Below are 24,345 nucleotides of genomic sequence, written 5' to 3'. Positions count from 1 at the left end.
GCTCTCTCATATAAAATACCGAAATAGTAAATACACGGGTATCGAAGAAAATCTAAGTATTATCTAGGCACCCCAATGTAAAAAGCAAAATTTCTCGGAACAAAATCTGTCAGAGAAAGTATACAATGCTTTTTTCTACTCTCATTTGGAGTATATACACCAACTAAATATGCTCTCTCATGTAAAATACCGAAATTCTAATTTTACACGAACCAAAAAAAATCTAAATATTATCTAGGCACACCAATGTTGAAAGCAAAACTGCTCTGAATATAATCTTTCATAAAAAATATACAATGCCCATTTCTACTCTGTTTTGTAGTATATACACTAATCCAATATGCTAGCTCATGTAAAATACAGAAATTCTAATTATACGTAAATCGAAAAAAATCTAAATACTATCTTAGCACCCCAATGTTAAAATAAAATAGCTCTGAATATAATCTGTCAGAAAAATTATTCAATGCCCTATTATACTCTGTTTTGGAGTATATACACCAACTCAATATGCTCTCTCATGTAAAATACCGAAATTCTAAATTTACGCAAATCGAAAGAAATCTAAATATTATTGAGGTACCCCAATGTTAAAACAAAATCCCTCTGATTATAATCTGTCAGAAATAATATACAATGCTTTATTCTATTTTCTTTTGAAGTATATACACAAACTCAATATGCTCTCTCATGTAAAATACCGAAATTCTAATTTTACGGGAATCAAAAAAAATCTAAATATTGTCTAGGAACCTTAATGTTAAAAGCAAAATTGCTCTGAATATAATTTGTGAGAAATAATATACAATACCTTTTTCTACTCTGTTTTGGGGTATATAAACCAACTAAATATGCTGTCTCATGTAAAATACCGAAATTCTAATTTTACGCAAATTGAAAAAAATCTAAATATGATCTAAGCACCACAATGTTAAAAGGAAAATTGCTCTGAATATAATCTGTCAGAAAAAATGTACAACGCCCTTTTCTACTCTGTTTTTGAGTATATAAACCAACTCAATATGCTCTCTCATGTAAAGTAACGTAATTCAATTCTTACGCGAATCGAGAATTCTAAATAATATCTAGACGCCTCAAAGTTAAAAGAAAATGGCTCTGAATATAGTCTGTTAGAAAAAATATACAATGCCCTATTCTACTCTGTTTTGGAGTATATACACCAACTCAGAATGCTCTCTAATATAAAATACCGAATTTCTAATTTTACGTGAATTGAAAAAAATCTAAATATTATCTAGGCACTCCAATGTTAAAAGCACAATTGCTCTGAATATAATCTGTCATAGAAAATATACAATGCCCTTTTCTACTCTGTTTTGGAGTATATACACCAACTCAATACGCTCTCTCAAGTAAATTACCAAAATTCTAATGTTACGCGAATCGAAAAAAATCTAAATAATATCTAGGCGCCCCAAAGTTAAAAGAAAATGTCTCTGAAAACATTCCGTTATAAAAAATATACAATTTTTTATTCTACTCTGTTTTGGAGAATATACACCAACTCAATATGCTCTCTGATGTAAAATACAGAAATTCTAATTTTACGTGAATCGAAAAAAATCTAAATATTATCTACGCACCCGAATATTAGAAGTACAATCGCTCTGAATAAAATCTGTCAGAAAAAATATACAACGCCCATTTCTACTCTGTTTTGGACTATATACAACAACTCAATATGCTCTCTCATGTAAAATACCGAAATTCTAATTTTACGTGAATCGAAAAAAGTCTAAATAATATGTAGGCGCCCCAAGTTAAAAGAAAATGGCTCTGAATATAGTCTGTTAAAGAAAATATACAATGTCGTATTCTACTATGTTTTGGAGTATATACACCAACTCAGTATGCTCTCTCATGTAAAATAAAGAAATTCTAATTTTACCCAAATCGAAAAAATATAAATATTATCTAGGTACCCCAATGTTAAAAATAAAATTGCTCTGAATATAGTCTGTCAGAAAAAATATACAATGCCCTATTCTACTCTTTTTTAGAGTATATACATCAACTCCATATATTCTCTCATGTAAAATACAGGAATTCTATATTTAAGAGAATCGAAAAAAATCTAAATATTATCTAGGCACCTCAATGTTAAAAACAAAATTGCTCTGAATATAATCTGTCAGAAAAAATATACAATGCCCTATTCTACTCTTTTTTAAAGTATATACACCAAGTCTATAAGCTCTCAAATGTAAAATACAGAAATTCTAATTTTACCCGAATCAAAAAAATCTAAATATACTGTAGGCACCCCAATGTTAAAAACAAAACTGCTCTGAATATAATCTGTCAGATAAAATATACAATTCCCTATTCTACTCTTTTATGGAGTATATACACCAACTCCATATGCTCTCTAATGTAAAGTACAGGAATTCTAATTTTACTCGAATCGAAAAAATCTAAATATTGTCTAGGCACTCCTATGTTAAAAACAAAATTGCTCTGAATATAATCAGTCAGAAGTAATATATAATGCCTTATTCTACTCTGTTTTGGAGTATATACACCAACTGCATATGCTTTCTCATGTAAAATACAAAAATTCTGTATTTGAGCGAATGGAAAAATATCTAAAATTTATTTAGGCACCTCAATGTTAAAAGCAAAATTGCTCTGAATATAATCTGTTATAAAAAATATACAATGCCTTTTTGGACTCTGTTTTGTAGTATATACACCAAGTTATTATGCTCTCTCATGTAAAATACCGAAATTCTGATTTTACGCGAATCAAAAAAAATCTAAATAATATCTAGGCCTCTCAAAGTTAAAAGAAAATGGCTCTGAATATAGTGTGTTAGAGAAAATATACAATGCCTTTTTCTACTCTGTTTTGGAGTATATACAGCAACTCAGTATGCTCTCTCATGTAAAATACAGAAATTCTAATTTTACGTGAATTGAGAAAAATCTAAATATTATCTAGGCACCCGAATGTTAAAAGAAAAATTTCTTTGAATATAATCGGTCAGAAAAAATATTCAATGCCCCTTTCTACTCTGTATTAAATTATATAAACCAACTTAATATGCTCTCTAATGTAAAATACAGAAATTCTATATTTAAGCGAATCAAAAAAATCTAAATACAATCTAGGCACCACAATGTTAAAAGCAAAATTGCTCTGAATATAATCTTTCATAAAATATATACAATGCCGTTTTCTAATCTGTTTTGGCGTATATACACCAACTCAATATGCACACTCATGTAAAATACCGAAATCCTAATTTTACGTGAATCGAAAAAACTCTAAATAATATATAGGCGCCACAAAGTTAAAATAAAATGGCTCTGAATATAGTCTGTTAGAAAAAATATACAATGCCTTATTCTACTTTGTTTTGGAGGCTATACACCAACTCAGTATACCCTCTCATGTAAAATACCGAAATTCTAATTTTACGTGAATTGATAAAAATCTAAATAATAACTAGGCACCCCAATGTTAAAAACAAAATTATTCTGAATATAGTTTGTCAGAAAAAATAAACAATGCCCTATTCTACTCTGTTTTGGAGTATATGCACCAACTCCATATGCTCTCTCATGTAAAATACAGAAATTCTATATTTAAGTGAATCGAAAGAAATCTAAATATTATCTAGGCACCTTAATATTATAAGAAAAATTTCTCTGTATATAATCTGTCAGAGTAAATATACAATGCCCTTTTCAACTCTGTTTTGGAGTATATACAGCAACTCAATATGCTCTCTCATGTAAAATACCAAAATTTCATATTTAAGCGAATTAAAAAAATATAAATATAACGTAGGCACCACTATGTTAAAAGCAAAATTGCTCTGAATATAATCTCTCAGACAAAATATACAATGTCCTTTTCTACTCTCTTTTGGCGTATATACACCAACTCAATATGCACTCTCATGTAAAACACCGAAATTCTAATTTTGCATGAATCAAAAAAAATCTAAATAATATATAGGCGCCAGAAAGTTAAATAAAAATGGCTCTGAATATAGTCTGTTAAAAAAATATACAATGCCCTATTCTACTCTGTTTTAAAGTATATACACCAACTCAGTATGCGCTCTTATGTAAAATACCGAAATTCTAATTTTACGTGAATCCAAAATATCTAAATATTATCTAGGAACTCCAATGTTAAAAGCAAAATTTCTCTGAATATAATCTGCCTGAAAAAATATACAATGCCTTATTCTACTCTGTTTTGGTGTATATACACCAACTGAGTATGCTCTCTCATGTAAAATACCGAAATTCTAATTTTACGGGAATCAAAAAAAATCTAAGTAATACCTAGGCACCCGAATGTTTAAAGCAAAATTTCTCTAAATATAATCTGTCAGAAAAAATATACGATGCCCTTTTCTTTTTTGTTTTGGACTATATACACCAACTCAATATGCACTGTCATTTAAAATACCGAAATTGTAATTTTACGTGAATCGAAAAAAATCTAAATAGTATCTAGCCACACCAATGTTAAAAGAAAGATTGTTCTCAAGAAAATCTGACAGAAAATGTATACAATGCCCTTTCCTACTCTGTTTAGGAGTATATACACCAACTCAAAGTGCTCTCTAATGTAACATTCTAAATTTCGAATATTACGTGAATCAAAAAAAATCTAAATAATATCTAGGTGCCCCAAAGTTAAAAGAAAATGGCTCTGAATATAGTGTGTTTGAAAAAATATACAATTCCTTATTCTACTCTGTTTTAAAGCATATACACCAACTCAGTATGCTTTCTCATGTAAAATAACAAAATTCTAATTTTAACAAAATCGAAATAATCTAAATATTATCTAGGCACCCCAATGTTAAAAACAAAATTGCTTTGAGTATAATCTCTCAGAAAAAATATACAATGCCCTATTCTACTCTCTTTTGGAGTATATACACAAACTCCATATGCTCTCTCATGTAAAATACAGAAATTCCATATTTAAGCGAAGCAAAAAAAATCTAAATATTATTTAGGCAACCCAATGTTAAAAGCAAAATTTCTCTGAATATAATCTTTTAGTAAAAATATACAATGCCCTTTACTACTCTGTTTTGCAGTATATACACCAACTCAATATGCTCTCTCATGTAAAATAAAGAAATTCTAATTTTACGTGAATCGAAAAAAATCTAAATATTATCTAGGCACCCAATGTTAAAAACAAAATTGCTCTGAATATAATCTGTCATAAAAAATTTACAATGCCTTATTCTACTCTGTTTTGGAGTATATAAACCAACTCAGTATGCTCTCTCATGTAAAATACCAAAATTCTAATTTTGCGTGAATCGAAATATATCTAAATATTATCTAGGCACCCCAATGTTAAAAACAAAATTGCTCTGAATATAATCTGTCAGAAAAAATATACAATGCCCTATTCTACTCTGTTTTGGAGTATATACATTAACTCTATATGCTCTCTCATGTAAAATACAGATATTCTATATTTAAGTGAATCCAAAAAATTCTAAATATTATCTAGGCACCCCAATGTTAAAAGCAAAATTACTCTGAATATAATCTGTCAGAAAAAATATACAATGCCCTATTCTACTCTGTTTTGGGGTATATACACGAACTCAGTATGCTCTCTCATGAAAAATACCGAGATTCTAATTTTACGTGAATCGAAGAAAATCTAAATAAAATCTAGGCTCCCCAAAGTTAAAAGAAAATGGCTATGAATACAGTCTGTAATGAAAAATATACAATTCCTTATTCTACTGTGTTTTGGAGTTTATACACCAACTCCATATGCTCTCTCAAGTAAAATACAGATATTCTATTTTTAAGCGAATTGAAAATAATCTAAATATTATCTAGGCAACTTAATGTTAAAAGCAAAATTTCTCTGAATATAATATGTCAGAAAAAATATACAATGCAATTTACTACTTTGTTTTGCCATATATACACCACCTCAATATGCTCTCTCATGTAAAATACCGAAATTCTAATTTACGCGAATCGAAAAAAATCTAAATAATATCTAGGCGACCCAAAGATAAAAGAAAATGGCTTTGAATATACTTTGTTAGAAAATTATACAATGCCTTATTGTACTCTGTTTTGGAGTATATACACCAACTCCATATGCTCTCTCATGTAAAATATCGAAATTCTAATTTTACCTGAATCGAAAAAACCTAAATATTATCTAGGCACCCCAATGTTAAAAAGAAAATTGCTCTGAATATAATCTATCAGAAAAAATATACCATGCCCTTTTCTACTCTTTTCTTTAATATATACACCAACTATATATGCTCTCTCATGTAAAATTCAAAAATTATAATTTTACCAGAATTGAAAAACCAAAATTTATTTAGGCACCCCAATGCTAAAAACAAAATTGCTCTCAATATATCCTGTCAAAAAAAATATACAGCCCTATTCTACTCTGTTTTGGAGTATATACACCAACTCAGTATTCCCTCTCATGTAAAATACAGAAATTCTCATTTTAAATTAATCGAAAAAAATCTAAATATTATCTAGGCATCCCAATGTTAAAAACAAAATTGCTCTAAATATAATCTGTCAGAATAAATATACAATGCTTTATTCTACTCTGTTTTGGAGTATATACAACAACGCAGTATGCTCTCTCATGTAAAATACCGGAATTCTAATTTTACGTGAATCGATAAAAATCTAAATATTATCTAGGCACCCCAATGTTAACAGCAAAATTGCTCTGAATACAATCTGTCAGAAAAAATATACAATGCCCTTTTCTACTCTGTTTTGGACTATATACAACAACTCAATATGCTGTCTCTTGTAAAATACCGAAATTCTAATTTTACGTGAATCAAAAATAATCTAAATAATATCTAGGTGCCACAAAGTTAAAAGAAGATGGCTCTAAATATAGTGTGTCAGAGAAAATATACAATGACTTATTCTACTCTTTTTTGGAGTATATACACCAACTACATATGCTCTATCATGTAAAATATCGAAATTCTAATTTTACCCGAATCGAAAAAGTCTAAATATTATCTTGACACGCCAATGTTAAAAAAAAAATTTCTCTGAATATAATCTGTCGGAAAAAATATACAATGCCTTATTCTACTCGGTTTTGGAGTATATACACCAACTCCATATGCTCTCTCATGTTAAATACAGAAATTCTATATTTAAGTGAATCGAAAAAAATCTAAATATTATCTAGGCAACCCAGTGTTAAAAACAAGATTGCTATGAATATAATCTGTCAGAAAAAATATACAATGCCCTATTCTACCCTGTTTTGGAGTATACACACCAACTCAATATGCTCTCTCATGTAAAATAACGAAATTCTAATTTTATGCAAATCTAAAAAAATCTAAATAATATCTAGGCGCAACAAATTTAAAAGAAAATGGCTCTGAATATAGTCTTTTAGAGAAAATATACAATGCCTAATTCTACCCTGTTTTGGAGTATATACACCAACTCAATATGCTCTCACATGTAAAATGTAGAAATTCTAATTTTACACGACTCGAGAAAATCTAAAAATTATTTAGGTGCCCCAAAGTTATAAACAAAATTGCTCTGAATATAATGTGTCAAAAAATATATACAATGCCCTATTCTACTCTGTTTTGGAGTATATACACCAACTCAGTATGCTCTCTCATGTAAAATACCGAAATTCTAATTTTACATGAATCGAAAAAAATATAAAGAATATCTAGGGACCCCAATGTTAAAAACTAAGTTGCTCAGAATATAATTTGTCAGATAAAATAAACAATGCCCTATGCTCTTCTGTTTTGGAGTATATGCACTAACTCCATATGCTCTCTCATTTAAAATACAGAAATTCTATATTTAAGCGAATCGAAAAAATTCTAAATATTATCTAGGCACCCCAATGTTTAAAGCAAAATTACTCTGAATATAATGTGTCAGAAAATATATAGAATGGCCTGTTTTACTCTGTTTTGGAGTATATACACCAACTCAACATGATCTCTCATGTAAAATACCAAAATTCTAACTTTACGCGAATCGAAAGTAATCTAAACAATATCTAGGTGCCCCAAAGCTAAAAGAAAATGGGTCTGAATATACTCGGTCTGTAAAATATACAATGCCCTATTCTACTCTGTTTTGTAGTATAGACACCAACTTCATATGCCCTCTCATGTAAAATAGAGAAATTCTATATTTATGCGAATCAGAAAAAATCTAAATATAATCTAGGGTCCCCAATGTTAATAGCAAAATTGCTCTGAATATAATCTGCCAGAAAAAATATTCAATGCCTTATTCTACTCTGTTTTGGAGTATATTCACCAATTCAGTGTGCTCTCTCATGTAAAATACCGAAATTATATTTTTACGTGAATCAAATAAAATCTAAATATTATCTAGGGACGCCAATGATAAAACCAAAATTGCTCTAAAAATAATCTGTCAGAAAAAATATACAATGTTCTTTTCCACTCTTTTTTGGAGTATATACACCAAGTCAGTTTGCTCTCTCATGTAAAATACCGAAATTCTAATTTTACCAGAATCAAAAATATCTAAATATTATCTAGGCACCCCAATGTTAAAAACAAAATTGCTCTGAATATAATCTGTCAGAATAAATATACAATGCCCTATTCTACTCTGTTTTGGAGTATATACACCAACTCCGTATTCTCTCTCATGTAAAATACATTAATTCTATATTTAAGCAAATCGAAAAAAATCTAAATACTATCTAGGCACCTTAATGTTAAAAGCAAAATTGCTCTGAGTATAATCTGTCAGAAAAAATATACAATGCCTTATTCTACTCTGTTTTGGAGTATATACACCAACTCACTATGCTCTCTTATGTAAAATAAGGAAATTCTAATTTTACGTGAATCGATAAAAATCTAAATATTATGTAGGCACCCGAATGTTAAAAGCAAAATTGCTCTGATTATAATATGTCAGGAAAAATATACAATGCCCTTTTATACTCTGTGTTGGATTATATACACTAACTCAATATGCTCTCTCATGTAAAATACCGAAATTCTAATTTTAGGCGAATCGAAAAAAATCTAAATAATATCTAGGCACCACAAAGTTAAAAGAAAACGGCTCTAAATATAGTATGTCAGAAGAAATATATAATGCCTTATTCTACTCTGTTTTGGAGTATATACACCAACTCCATATGCTCTCTCATGTAAAATACCAAAATTCTAATTTTACCCGAATAGAATAAATCTAAATATTATCTTGACACCCCAATGTTAAAAACAAAAGTGCACTGAATATAATCTCTCAGAAAAAATATACAATGCATTATTCTACTCTGTTTTGGAGTACATACACCAACTCCATATGTTCTCTTGTGTAAAATACAGAAATTCTATATTTAAGCGAATCGAAAAACATCTAAATATTATCTAGGCACACGAATGTTAAAAGCAAAATTTCTCTGAATATAATCTGTCAGAAAAAATATACAATAGCTTATTCTACTCTGTTTTGGAGTATATACACCAACTCAGTATGCTCTCTCAAGTAAAATACATAAATTCTAATTTTACCCGAATTGAAAAAATCTAAATATTATCTAGAAACACCAATGTTAAGAACAAAATTTCTTTGAATATAATTTGTTAGAAAAAATATAAAATGCTTTATTCTACTCTGTTTTGTAGTATATACACCAACTCCATATGCTCTCTCCATGTAAAACACAGAAATTCTATATTTAAGGGAATCGATAAAAATCTAAATATGATCTAGACACCCCAATGTTAAAAGCAAAATTGCTCTGAATATAATCTGTCAGAAAAAATATACAATGCCTTATTCTACTCTGTTTTGGCGAATATACCCCAATTAATATGCTCTCTCATGTAAAATTCCGAAATTCAAATTTTACGTGTATTGAAGAAAATCTAAATAAAATCTAGGCACCTCAAAGTTAAATGAAACTGGCTCTGAATATATTCTGTTAGAAAAAAAATACAATGCCTTATTCTACTGTGTTTTGTAGTATATACACCAACTCAGTATGCTCTCTCATGTAAAATACCAAAATTCTATTTAACCGAATCGACAAAATCTAAATATTATCTATGCACCCCAATGTTAAAAACAAAATTGCTCTCAATATAATCTGTCAGAGAAAATATGCAATGCCTTATTCTACTTTGTTTTGCCATATATACACCACCTCAATATGCTCACTCATGTAAAATACCGAAATTCTATTTTAACTGGAATTGAAAAAAATCTAAATAATATCTAGGTGCCCCAAAGTTAAAAGAAAATGGCTCTGAATATAGTCTGTAAGAAAAAATATACAACGCCCTATTCTACACTGTTTCGGAGTATATACACCCACTCAGTATGCTCTGTCATGTAAAATCCAGAAATTCTAATTTTACCCAAATCGAAAAAATCTAAATATAATCTAGGCACCCCAATGTTAAAAACAAAATTGCTCTGAATATAATCTGTCAGAAGAAATATACAATACCCTATTCTACTCTTTTTTGGAGTAAATACACCAACTCCATATGCTCTCCTGTAAAATAAAGAAATTCTATATTTAAGCGAATAAAAATAATCTAAATATTATTTAGGCACCCCAATGTTAAAAACAAAATTTCACTGAATATCATTTCTCAGAAAACATATACAATACCTTATTCTACTCTGTTTTGGAGTATATACAGCAACTACATATACTCTCTCATGTAAAATACAGAAATTCTCTATTTAAGCAAATCGAAAAAATCCTAAATATTATCTAGGCACTTCAATGTTAAAAGCAAAATTTCTCTGAATATAATCTTTCAGAAAAAATATACAATAGTCTATTCTACTCTGTTTTGGAGTATATACACCTACTCAATATGCTCTCTCATGTAAAATACAAAAATTCTAATGTTACGTGAATCGAAAAAAATCTAAATATTATCTAGGCACCCCAGTTTGAAAGAAAAATTGCCCTGAATATAATCTGTCAGAAAAAATATACAATGCTTTTTTCTACTCTGTTTTGGAGTACATACACCAACTCCATATGCTCTCTCATGTAAAATACAAAAATTCTATATTTAAGCGAATTGAAAAAAATCTAAATATTATCTAGGCACCCCATTTTGAAAGAAAAATTGCCCTGAATATAATCTATCAGAAAAAATATTCAATGCCCTACTCTACTCTGTTTTCGACTATATACACCAACTCGATATCCTCTTTCATGTAAAATACCGAAATTCTAATTTTACGTGTATCAAAAACAATCTAAATAATATCTAGGCGCCCCAACGTTAGAAGAAAATGGCTCTGAATATAGTCTGTTAGAGAAAATATACAATGCCTTATTCTACTGAGTTTTGGAGTATATACACCACCTCAATATGCTCTCTCATGTAAAATAGAGAAATTCTAATATTACCCGAATCGAAAAAATCTAAATATTATTTAGGTACCCCAATGTTAAAAACAAAATTGCTCTGAATATAACCTCTCAGAGAAAATATACAATGCCCTATTCTACTCTGTTTTAGATTATATACACCAACTCAATATGCTCTCTCATGTAAAATACAGAAATTGTATATTGAAGCGAATGGAAAAAAATCTAAATACTATCGAGGCACCCCAATTTTAAAAGCAAAATTGATCTGAATGTAAGCTTTCAGAAAAAATATACAATGCCCTTTTCTACTCTGTTTTGTAGTATATGAACCAAATCAGTATGCTCTCTCATGTAAAATACCGAAATTCTAATTTTACACCAATCGATAAAAATCTAAATAATATCTAGGCTCCTCAAAGTTAAAAGAAAATGGCTCTGAATATAGTATGTTGGAAAAAATATACAATGCCTTATTCTACTCTGTATTGGAGTATATACACCAACTCAGTATGCTCTCTCAAGTAAAATACCGAAATTCTAATTGTACGTGAATCGATAAAAATCTAAATATAATCTAGTCTCCCCAATGTTAAAAGCAAAATTGCTCTGAATATGATCTGTCAGAAAAAATATACAATGCCCTATTCTACTCTGTTTGCAGTATATACACCAATTCCATATGCTCTCTTCTGTAAAATAAAGAAATTCTATATTTAAACGAATCGACAAAATCTAAATATTATCTAGGCACCCCAATGTAAAAAGCAAAATTGCTCTAAATGTAATCTGTCAGAAAAAATATACAATGCCCGTTTCTACTCTTTTTTGTAGTATATGCACCAACTCAATATGCGCTCTAATGGAAAATACCGAATTTCTAATTTTACGCGAATCGAAAAAGATCTAAATAATATGTATGTGCCGCAAGGTTAAAAGAAAATGGCTCTTAATATAGTCTGTAAGAAAAAATATACAATGCCTTATTCTACACTGTTTCGGTGTATATACACCAACTTAGTATGCTCTCTCATGTAAAATCCAGAAATTCTAATTTTACCCAAATCGAAATAATCTAAATACAATCTAGGCACCCCAACGTTAAAAACAAAATTGCTCTAAATATAATCTGTCATAAAAAATATACAATGCCCTATTCTACTCTGTCTTGGAGTATATACACCAACTTCATATTCTCTCTCATGTAAAATACAGAAATTCTATCGAAAAAAACCTAAATATTATCTAGGCTACCCAATGTTAAAAGCAAAATTGCACTGAATATAAACTATCAGAAAAAATATACAATGCCCTTTTCTACTTTGTTTTGTAGTATATACACCAACTCAATATGCTCTCTCTTGTAACATACCAAAATTCTAATTTTCCGCGAATCGAAAAAAATCTAAATAATATCTAGGCTCCACAAAGTTAAAAGAAAATGGCTCTGAATATAGTCTGTCAGAAAAAATATACAATGCCTTATTCTACTGAGTTTTGGAGTATATACACCAACTCAGTATGCTCTCTCATGTAAAATAGAGAAATTCTCATATTACCCGAATCGAAAAAATCTAAATATTATTTAGGCACCCCAATGTTAAAAACAAAATTGCTCTGAATAAAGTCTGTCAGAGAAAATATACAGTGACCATTTCTACTCTGTTTTGGAGTATCTACACCAACTCCATATGCTCTCTCATGTAAAATACAGAAATTCAGTATTTAAGCCAATCGAAAAAAATCTAAATATTATCTAGACAATCCAATGTTAAAAGCAAAATTGCTCTGAATATAATCTGTGAGAAAAAGTATACAATGCCCTTTTCTACTCTGTTTTGTAGTATATACACGAACTCAAATGCTCTCTCATGTAAAATACAGAAATTCTAATTTAACCCGAATCGGAAAAATCTAAATATTATCTAGGCACCCCATTGTTGAAAACAAAATTGCTCTGAATATAATCTGTCAGAAAAAATATACAATTCTACTTTGTTTTGGAGTATATACACCAACTCAGTATGCTCTCTCATGTAAAATACAGAAATTCTATATTTAAGCGAATCGAAAATAATCTAAATATTATCTAGGCACCCCAATGTTAAAAGCAGAATTGCTCTGAATATAATCTGTCAGAAGAAATATACAATGCCCTTTTATACTCTGTTTTGGAGTATATACACCAACTCAATAGGCTCTCTCATGTAAAATGCAAAAATTCTAATTTTATGTGAATCGAAATAAATCTAAATAATATCTAGGCCCCTCAAAGGTAAAAGAAAATGGCTCAGAATATAGTCTGTTAAAAAAAATATACAATGCCTTATTGTACTCGGTTTTGGAGTATATATACCAACTCAGTTTGCTCTCTCAATTAAAATACTGAAATTCTAAATTTACGCGAATCGAAGAAAATCTAAATAATATCTAGGCACCCCACATTTAAAAAAAACTGACTGAAAATATAGTATGTTATAGAAAATATACAGTGCCTTATTGTACTTTGTTTTGGAATATATACACCAACTCAGTATGCTCTCTCATGTAAAATACAGAAATTCTATATTTAAGCGAATAAAAAAAAGTCTACATAGAAACTAGGCACCCCAATGTTAAAAACAAAATTGCTCTGAATATAATCTGTCAGAAAAAATATTCAATGCCTTTTTCTACTCTGTTTTGGAGTATATACACCAACTCCATATGCTCTCTCATGTAAAATACAGGAATTCTATATTAAAGCGAATCGAAAAATATCTAAATATAATCTAGGCACCCCAATGTTAAATTCAAAATTGCTCTGAATATAGTCTGTCAGAAAAAATATACAATGCCTTATTCTACTCTGTTTTGGAGTATATACACCAACTCAGTATGATCTCTCATGTAAAATACGGAAATTCTAATTTTACGTGAATCGAAAAAATGTAAACATTATTTAGGCACCCGAATGGTAAAAGCAAAATTGCTCTGGATATAAACTGTCAGAAAAAATATACAATGCCCTTTTCTACTCTGTTTTGCGGTATATATACCAACTCCATATGCTCTCTCATGTAAAATACAGAAATTCTATATTTAAGCGAATCGAAAAAAATCTAAATATTATCTAGGCACCCCAATGTTAAAAGGAAAATTGCTCTGAATATAATCTGTCAGAGAAAATATAAAATGCCTTATTCTATTCTGTTTTGGAGTATATACACCAACTCAGTGTGCTCTCTCATGTAAAATACCAAAATTCTAATTTTACGTGAATCGAAAAAAATCTAAATATTATCTAGGCACACGAATGTTAAAAGCAAAATTGGTCTGAATATAATCTGATCAGAAAAAATATACAATTCTTTTTTCTACTCTGTTTTGGATTATATAAACCAACTCGATATGCTCTCTCATGTATAAAACTGATATTCTAATTTTACGTGAATCGAAAAAAATCTAAATAATATCTAGGCACCCCAGAGTTAAAAGAAACTGGCTCTGAATATAGTCTGTTAGAGAAAATGTACAATGCCTTACTCTACTCTGTTTTGGAGTATATACACCAACTATGTATGCTCTCTCATGTAAAATACAGAAATTCTAATTTTACTCGAATCTAATAAATGTAAATGTTTTCTAGGCACCACAATGTTAAAAACAAAATTGCTCTGAATATAATCTGTTAGAAAAAATATAAAATGCCCTATTCTACATTGTTTTTGAGTATATACAGCAACTCTATATGCTCTCTCATGTAAAATACAGAAATTCTATATTGAAGCGAATTGAAAAAAAATCTAAATATAATCTAGGCTCCCCAATATTAAAAGCAAAATTGCTCTGAATATAATCTGTCAGAAAAACTATACAATGCCTTATTCTACTCTGTTTTGGAGTATATACACCAACTCAGTATGCTCTCTCATGTAAAAAAAGAAATTCTAATTTTACCCGAATCGACAAAATCTAAATATTATCTAGGAACCCCAATGTTATAAACAAAATTGCTCTGAATATAATCTGTCAGAAAAAATATACAATGCGCTATTCTACTCTGTTTTGGAGTATATACCCCGACTCAATATGCTCTCTCATGTAAAATACAGAAATTCTATATTTAAGCGAATCGAAAAAAATGTACATATAATCGAGGCACCCCAATGTTAAAAAAAAAATTGCTCTGAATCTACTCTGTCAGAAAAAATATTCAATGCCTTATTCTACCCTGTTTTGGAATATTTACACCAACACAGTATGCTCTGTCATGTAAAATACAGAAATTCTATATTTAAGCAAATCGAAAATAATCTAAATATTATCCACGCACCCCAATGTTGAAAGCAGAATTCCTCTGAATATAATCTGTAAGAAGGAATATACAATGCCCTTTTCTACTCTGTTTTGGAGTATATACACCAACTCAATAAGCTCTCTCATGTAAAATGCAGAAATTATAATTTTACATGAATCCAAAAAAATCTAAATAATATCTAGGCGCCTCAAAGTTAAAAGAAAATGGCTCGGAATATAGTATGTTAGATAAAATATACAATGCCTTATTCTACTCGGTTTTGGAGCATATACACCAACTCAGTATGCTCTCTCATGTAAAATACCGAAATTCTAATTTTACGCGAATCGAAAGAACTCTAAATAATATCTAGGCGCCCCAAAGCTATAAGAAAATGGCTCGGAATATAGTCTGTTGGAAAAAATATACAATGCCTTATTCTACTCTGTTTTGGAGTATATACACCAACTCAGTATGCTCTCTCATGTAAAATACTGAAATTCTAATTTTACCTGGACTGAAAAAATCTTCATAATATCTAGGCGACCCAATGTTAATAAAAAATGGCTCTGAATATAGTCTGTTAACAAAAATATACAATGCCTTATTCTACTCTGTTTTGGAGTATATACATTAACTCAGTATGCTCTCTCATGTAAAATACAGAAATTCTATATTTAAGCGAATCGAAAAAATTCTACATATAAACTAGGCACACCAATATTAAAAACAAAATTGCTCTGAATATATTCTGTCAGAAAAAATATTCAATGCCCTTTTCTACTCTGTTTTGGAGTATATACATCAACTCAATATACTCTCTCATGTAAAATACAGAAATTCTATATTAAAGCGAATGGAAAAATATCCAAATATAATCTAGGCACCCCAATGTTAACAGCAGAATTGCTGAGAATATATTCTGTCAAAAGAAATATACAATGCCCTTTTCTACTCTGTTTTGCAGTATATAACCCAACTCAATAGGCTCTCTCTTGTGAAATGCAAACATTCTAATTTTACGTGAATCGAAATAAATCTAAATAATATCTAGGCGCCCCAAAGTAAAAAGAAAATGGCTCGGAATATAGTCTGTTAGAAAAAATATACAATGCCTTATTCTACTCTGTTTTGGAGTATATACAACAACTCAGTATGCTCTCTGATGTAAAATACCGAAATTCTAATTTTACGCGAATCGAAAAAAATCTAAATTTTATATAGGATCCCCAATGTTAAAAGGAAAATTGCTCTGAATATAATCTGTCTGAAAATATATTCAATGCCTTTCTCTACTATGTTTTGGAGTATATACACGAACTCAGTATGCTCTTGCGTGTAAAATAAAAAAATTCTAATTTTACCCGAATCGAAAAATCTAAATATTATCTAGGCAACGCAGTGTTAAAAACAAAATTGTTCTTAAAATATTCTGTCAGAAAAAATATACAATGCCCTATTTTACTCTGTTTTGGAGTATATACACGAACTCCATATGCTCTCTCATGTTAAATACAGATATTCAATATTTAAGCGAATCGAAAAAAATCTAAATTTATCTAGGCACCCCAATGTTAAAAGCAAAATTGCTCTGAATATAATCTGTCTGGCAAAATATACAATGCCCTTTTCTACTCTGTTTTGGAGTATATACATTAACTCCATATGCTCTCTCATGTAAAATACGGAAATTCTATATTTAAGCGAATCGAAAACAATCTTAATATTATCAAGGCACCCCAATGTTAAAAACAAAATTGCTCTGAATATAATCTGTCATAAAAAATATACAATGCCCTATTCTACTCTGTTTTGGAGTATATACACCAACTCCATATGCTCCATCATGTAAAATACAGAAATTATAATTTTACCCAAATCGAAAAAATCTAAATATAATTTAGGCACCCCAATGTTAAAAACAAAATTGCTGTGAATATAATCTGTCAAAAAAATATAAAATGCCCTATTCTACTCTGTTTTCGATTATATACACCAACTCAGTATGCTGACTCGTGTAAAATAAAAAAATTCTAATTTTACCCATATCGAAAAAATCTAAATATTATCTAGGCAATGCAATGTTAAAAACAAAATTGCTCTGAATATATTGTCAGAAAAAATATACAATGCCCTATTTTATTTTGTTTTGGAGTATATACACCAACTCCATATGCTCTCTCATGTAAAATACAGAAATACTATATTTAAGCGAATCGAAAAAAATCTAAAAATTATCTAGGCAACCCAATGTTAAAAAAAAATTTCTCTGAATATAATCTTTTAGAAAAAATATGCAATGCTCTTTTCTACTTTATGTTGGAATATATACACCAACATTATATGCTCTCTCATGTAAAATAACGAAATTCTATATTTAAGCGAATCGAAGAAAATCTAAATATTATCTAGGCACCCCAATGTGAAAACCAAAATTGCTTTGAATATTATCTGTGAATAAAAATATATAATGCCCTTTTCTACTCTGTTTTGTAGTATATACACCATCTCAATATGTTCTCTCATGTAAAATAACGAAATTTTAATTTTACACGAATCGAAAAAAATTTAATTATATCTAGGTGCCCCAAATTTAAAAGAAAATGGCTGTGAATATAGTCTGTTAGAAAAAATATACAATGCCTTATTCTACTCTGTTTTGGAGTAAATACACCAACTCAGTATGCTCTCTCATGTAAAATACAGAAATTCTAATTTTACCAGAATTGAAAAAATCTAAATATTATCGAGGCACCTCAATGTTAAAAACAAAATTGCTCTGAATATAATCTGTCAGAAAAAATATACAATGCCGTATTCTACTCTGTTTTGAAATATATAAACCAACTCCATATGCTCTCTCATGTAAATTACAGAAATTCTATATTTAAGCGATACGAAAAACATCTAAATATAATCTAGGCACCCCAATGTTAAAAACAAAATTGCTCTGAATATAATCTGTCAGAAAAAATATACAATGCCCTTTTCTACTCTGTTTTGGGGTATATACACCAACTCCATATGCTCTCTCATGTAAAATACAGAAATTCTATATTTAAGTGAATCGAAAAAATTCTAAATATTATCTAGGCACCTCAAGGTTAAAAACAAAATTGCTCTGAATATAATCAGTCAGAAAAAATATACAATGCCCTTTTCTACGCTGCTTTGGATTATATACACAAACTACTTTTACTCTCTCATGTAAAATACAGAAATTCTGTATTTAAGTGATACGAAAAACATCTAAATATAATCTAGGCACCCCAATGTTAAAAACAAAATTTCTCTGAATATAATCTGTCAGAAAAAATATACAATGCCGTATTCTACTCTGTTTTGAAATATATAAACCAACTCCATATGCTCTCTCATGTAAATTACAGAAATTCTATATTTAAGCGATACGAAAAACATCTAAATATAATCTAGGCACCCCAATGTTAAAAACAAAATTGCTCTGAATATAATCTGTCAGAAAAAATATACAATGCCGTTTTCTACTCTGTATTGGAGAATATACACCAACTCAATATGCTCTCTCATGTAAATTACCCAAATTCTAATTTTATGCGAATTGAAAAAAATCTAAATAATATCTAGGCACCCCAAGGTTAAAAGAAAAACTGCTCTAAATATAATCCGTCAGAAAAAATACCCAATGCCCTTTTCTACTCTGTTTTGGAGTATATACAACGACTCAATATGCTCTCTCATGTAAAATACGGAAATTCTAATTTTACGCGAATCGAAAAAAATCTAAATATTATCTAGGAAAACCAATGTTAAAAGTAAAATTGCTCTGATTATAATCTCTCAGAGAAAATCTACAATACCCTTTTCTACTCTATTTTGGAGTATATAAACCAACTCAATATGCTCTCTCATGTGAAATACCAAAATTCTAAATTTACGTGAATTGAAAAAAATCGAAATATTATCTAGGCATTCCAATGTTAAAAGTAAAATTGCTCTTAATAAAGTCTGTCAGAGAAAATACACAATGCCCTTTTCTGCACGATGTTGGTGTATATACACCAACTCAATATGCTCTCTCATGTAAAATACAGAAATTCTAATTTTACGTGAATCGAAAAAAATCTAAATATTATCTAGGCACCCCAATGTTGAAAGTAAAATTGCTCTGAATATAATCTATCAGAAATAATATAAACTGGCCTTTTCTACTCTGTTTGGGAGTATACACACCAACTCAACATGCTCTCTCATGTAAAATATCAAAATTCTAATTTATATGAACCGAAAAAATTTAATTTTATCTTGGCACCCCAATGTTAAAAGCAAAATTGCTCTGAATATCATCTGTCAGAAGAAATATGCAATGCCCTTTTATACTCTGTTTTGGGGTATATACACCAACTCAATATGCTCTCTCATGTAAAATACCGAAATTCTAAATTTACGCGAATCTAAAAAAATCTAAATATTATCTACGCACCCCAATATTAAAAGCAAAATTGCTATGAATATTAGTTTTCAGAAAAAAATATACAATGCCTTTTTCTACCCTGTTTTGGAGTATATACACCAACCCAATATGGTCTCTCATGTAAAACACTGAAATTCTATATATACTCGATAGAAAAAATCTAAATATTATCTAGGCACCCAAATGTGGATAAAAAGTGGCTCTGAATATAATCTGTCAGAAAAAATATACAATGCGGTTTCTACTCTGTTTTGGAGTACATATACCAACTCAGAATGCTCTCTCATGTAAAATACCAAAATTATAAATTTACGTTAATCAAAGGAAATTTAAATATTATCTAGGCACCCCAATGTTAATAGCAAAATTGTTCTGAATATAAAATGTCAGAAAAAATATACAATGCCCTTTTCTACTTTGTTTTGGAGGATATACACTAACTTAATATGCTCTCTCATGTAAAATACAGAAATTCTAAATTCACTCGAATTGAAAAAAATATAAATATTAATTTGGAATCCCGATGTTAAAAGCAAAATTTCTCGGAATATTATATGTCAGAAAAAATACACAATGCCCTATTCTATTCTGTTTTGGAGTATATACACCAACTCAATATGCTCTCCCATGTAAAATACCAAAATTCTAATTTTACGGGAATCCAAAAAAATCTAAATATTATTTAGGAACCCCAATGTTAAAAGCAAAATTGCTCTGAATAAAATCTGTCATAAATAATATAAAATGCAATTTTATACTCTGTTTTGGAGTATATACACCTACTCAATACTCTCTCTCATGAACAATACCGAAATTCAAATTTTTCACGAATCGAAAAAATCTAAATATTATCTAGGAACCCTAATGTTAAAAAAAAATGGCTCTGAATACAATCTGTAAATACAAATATAGAATGACTTTTTCTACTTCGTTTTGGAGTATATACACCAACTCAATATTCTCTCTAATGTAAAATACCGAAATTATAAATTTACGCACATTAAAAAAATTCTAAATATTATATAGGCACCTCAATGTTAAAAGCAAAATTTTTCTGAATGTAATCTGTAAGAAGAAACATAAAATGCCTTTTTCTACTCTCTTTTGAAATATATACACCAACTCAATATGCTCTCCCATGTAAATTGCAGAAATTATAATTTTACACGAACCGAAAAAATCTAAATATTATCTAGGCATTCCAATGTTAAAACCAAAATTGCTCTGAATATAATCTGTCAAAAAAAAATACACAATGCTTTTTTCTATTCGGTTTTGGAGTACATACAGCAACTCAATATGCTCTCTCATGTAAAATACCGAAATTCTAAATTTACGCGAATCATAAAATATCTAAATATTATCTATGCACCCCAATGTTAAAAGCAAAATGACTCTGAATATAATCTGTCCGAAAAAATATACAATGCCCCTTTCTACTCTGTTTCGGAGTATATAAACCAACTCAATATGCTCTGTCATGTAAAATACTGAAGTTCTATTTATACACGAATTGAAAAAATCTAAATATTTAGGAAGCCCAATGTTAAAAGAAAATGGCTCTCAATATAATTTGTCAGAAAAAATATACAATGCTTTTTTCTACTCTGTTTTGGAGTATATACACCAACTCAATATGCTCTCTCATGTAAAATACTGAAATTCTAATTTTACTCGAATCGAAAAAAATCTAAATGTCATCTAGGCAACCCAATGTTAGAAGCAAAATTGCTCTGAATATTATCTGTCAATTAAAATATACAATGCCCTTTTCTACCCGATTTTGGAGTATATACACCAACTCAATATGCTCTCTCATGTACAATACCGAAATTATAAATTTGCGCGAGTCGAAAAAAATATAAACAATATCTAGGCACTGCAACGTTAAAAGAAAAATTTCTCTGAATATAATGTGTCAGAATAAATATACAATGCGATATTCTACTCTGTTTTGGAGTATATACAACAACTCAAAATGCTCTCTCACGTAAAATACCGAAATTTTAATTTTACGCTAATCGAAATAAATCTAAATCTTATCTATGTACCCCAATGTTGAAAGCAAAATTGCTCTGAATATAATCTGTCAGAAAAAATATACAATGCCCTTTTTTACTCTGTTTTGGAGTATATACACCAACTCCATATGCTCTCTTATGTAAAATACCGAAATTCTAATTTTAGGTGAATCAAAAAAAAATCTAAATATTATCTAGGCACCCCAATGTTAAAAGCAATATTGCTCAGAATATAATCTGTCAGAAAAAATATACAATGCCCTTTTCTACTCTGTTTTGTAGTATATACACCAACTCAATATGCTCTCTCATGTAAAATACAGAAATTCTAAATTTACCCCAACCGAAAAAATATAAATATTATATAGGCACCCCAATGTTAAAAGCAAAATTGCTCTGAATATAATCTGTCAGAAAAAATATACAATGCCCTCTTCTATTCTGTTTTGTAGTATAAACACCAACTCAATATGCTCTGTCATGTAAAATACAGAAATTCTAATTCTACCCGAATCTAAAAAAATCTAAATATTATCTAGGCACCCCAATGTTAAAAACAAAATTGCTCTGAATATAATCTGTCAGAAAAAATATACAATGCCCTTTTCTACGCTGTTTTGGAGTATATACACCAACTAAATATGCTCTCTCATGTAAAATACCGAAATTCTAATTTTAGGTGAATCAAAATAATCTAAAAAATATCTAGGCGCCCCAAAGTTAAATGAAAATGCCTCTGAATATAGTCTGCTAGAAAAAATATAAAATGCCTTATTTTACTTTGTTTTGGAGTATATACACAAACTCAGTATGCTCTCTCATGTAAAATACAGAAATTCTAATTTTACGTGAATCGAAAATAATCTAAATATTATCTAGGCAACCCAATGCTAAAAAAAATTGCTCTGAATATAATCTGTAACAATAAATATAAAATGCCCTATTCTACTCGGTATTGGAGTATATACACCAACTCCATATGCTCTCTCATGTAAACTACAGAAATTCTATAATTAAGAAAATCAAAAAAAATCTAAATATTGTCTAGGCACCCCAATGTTAAAAGAAAATTGCTCTGAATATAATCTGTCAGAAAAAATATACAATGCACTTTCATACTCTGTTTTGTAGTATATACACCAACTCAATATGCTCTCTCATGTAAAATACAGAAATTCTAATTTTACCGGATCGAAAAAATCTAAATATTATCTAGGCACCCCAATGTTAAAAAAAAATTGCTCTGAATATAATCTATCAGAGAAAAATATACAATGCACAATTCTACTCGGTTTTGGAGTATATACACCAACTCCATATGCTCTATCATGTAAAATACTGAAATTCTATATTTAAGTGAATCGAAAAAAATTTAAATATTATCTAATCACCCCAATGTTAAAAACAAATTGCTCTGAATATAATCTGTGAGAAAAAATATACAATGCCCTATTCTACTCTGTTTTGGAGTATATACACCAACTCCATATGCTCTCTCATGTAAAATACAGAAATTCAAATTCTACCTGAATCGAAAAAATATAAATATAGTCTTGGCACCCCAATGTTAAAAACAAAATGGCTCTGAATATAATCTGTCAGAAAAAATATACAATGCCTTATTCTACTCGGTTTTGGAGTATATACACCAACTCCATATGCTGTCTTATGTAAAATACAAAAATTCTATATTTAAGCGAATCGAAAAAAATCTAAATATTATCTAGGCAACCCAATGTTAAAAACAAAATTGCTCTGAATATAATCTGTCAGAAAAAAATATACAATGCCCTTTTCTACCCTGTTTTGGAGTATATACACCAACTCAATATGCTCTCTCATGTAAAATACCGAAATTTTAATTATATGTGAATCAAAAAAAAACTAAATAATATCTAGGCACTGCAAAGTTAAAAAAAAATGGCTCTGAACATAGTCTGTCAGAAAAAATATACAATGCACTATTCTACTCTGTTTTGGAGGATATACACAAACTCCATATGCTCTCTAATGTAAAATACAGAAATTCTATATTTGAGTGACTCGAAAAAAACTAAATATTATCTAGGCACCCCAACGTTAAAAGCAAAATTGCTCTGAATATAATCTGTCAGAAAAAATATACAATGCCCTTTACTAGTCTGTTTTGTAGTATATACACCAACTCAATATGCTCTCTCATGTAAATTAC

This window comes from Callithrix jacchus, chromosome 5, assembly GCF_049354715.1.
Source record: "Callithrix jacchus isolate 240 chromosome 5, calJac240_pri, whole genome shotgun sequence".
In the NCBI taxonomy this organism is placed as follows: Eukaryota; Metazoa; Chordata; class Mammalia; order Primates; family Cebidae; genus Callithrix; species Callithrix jacchus.
Note: the sequence above shows the minus strand (reverse complement) of the source record.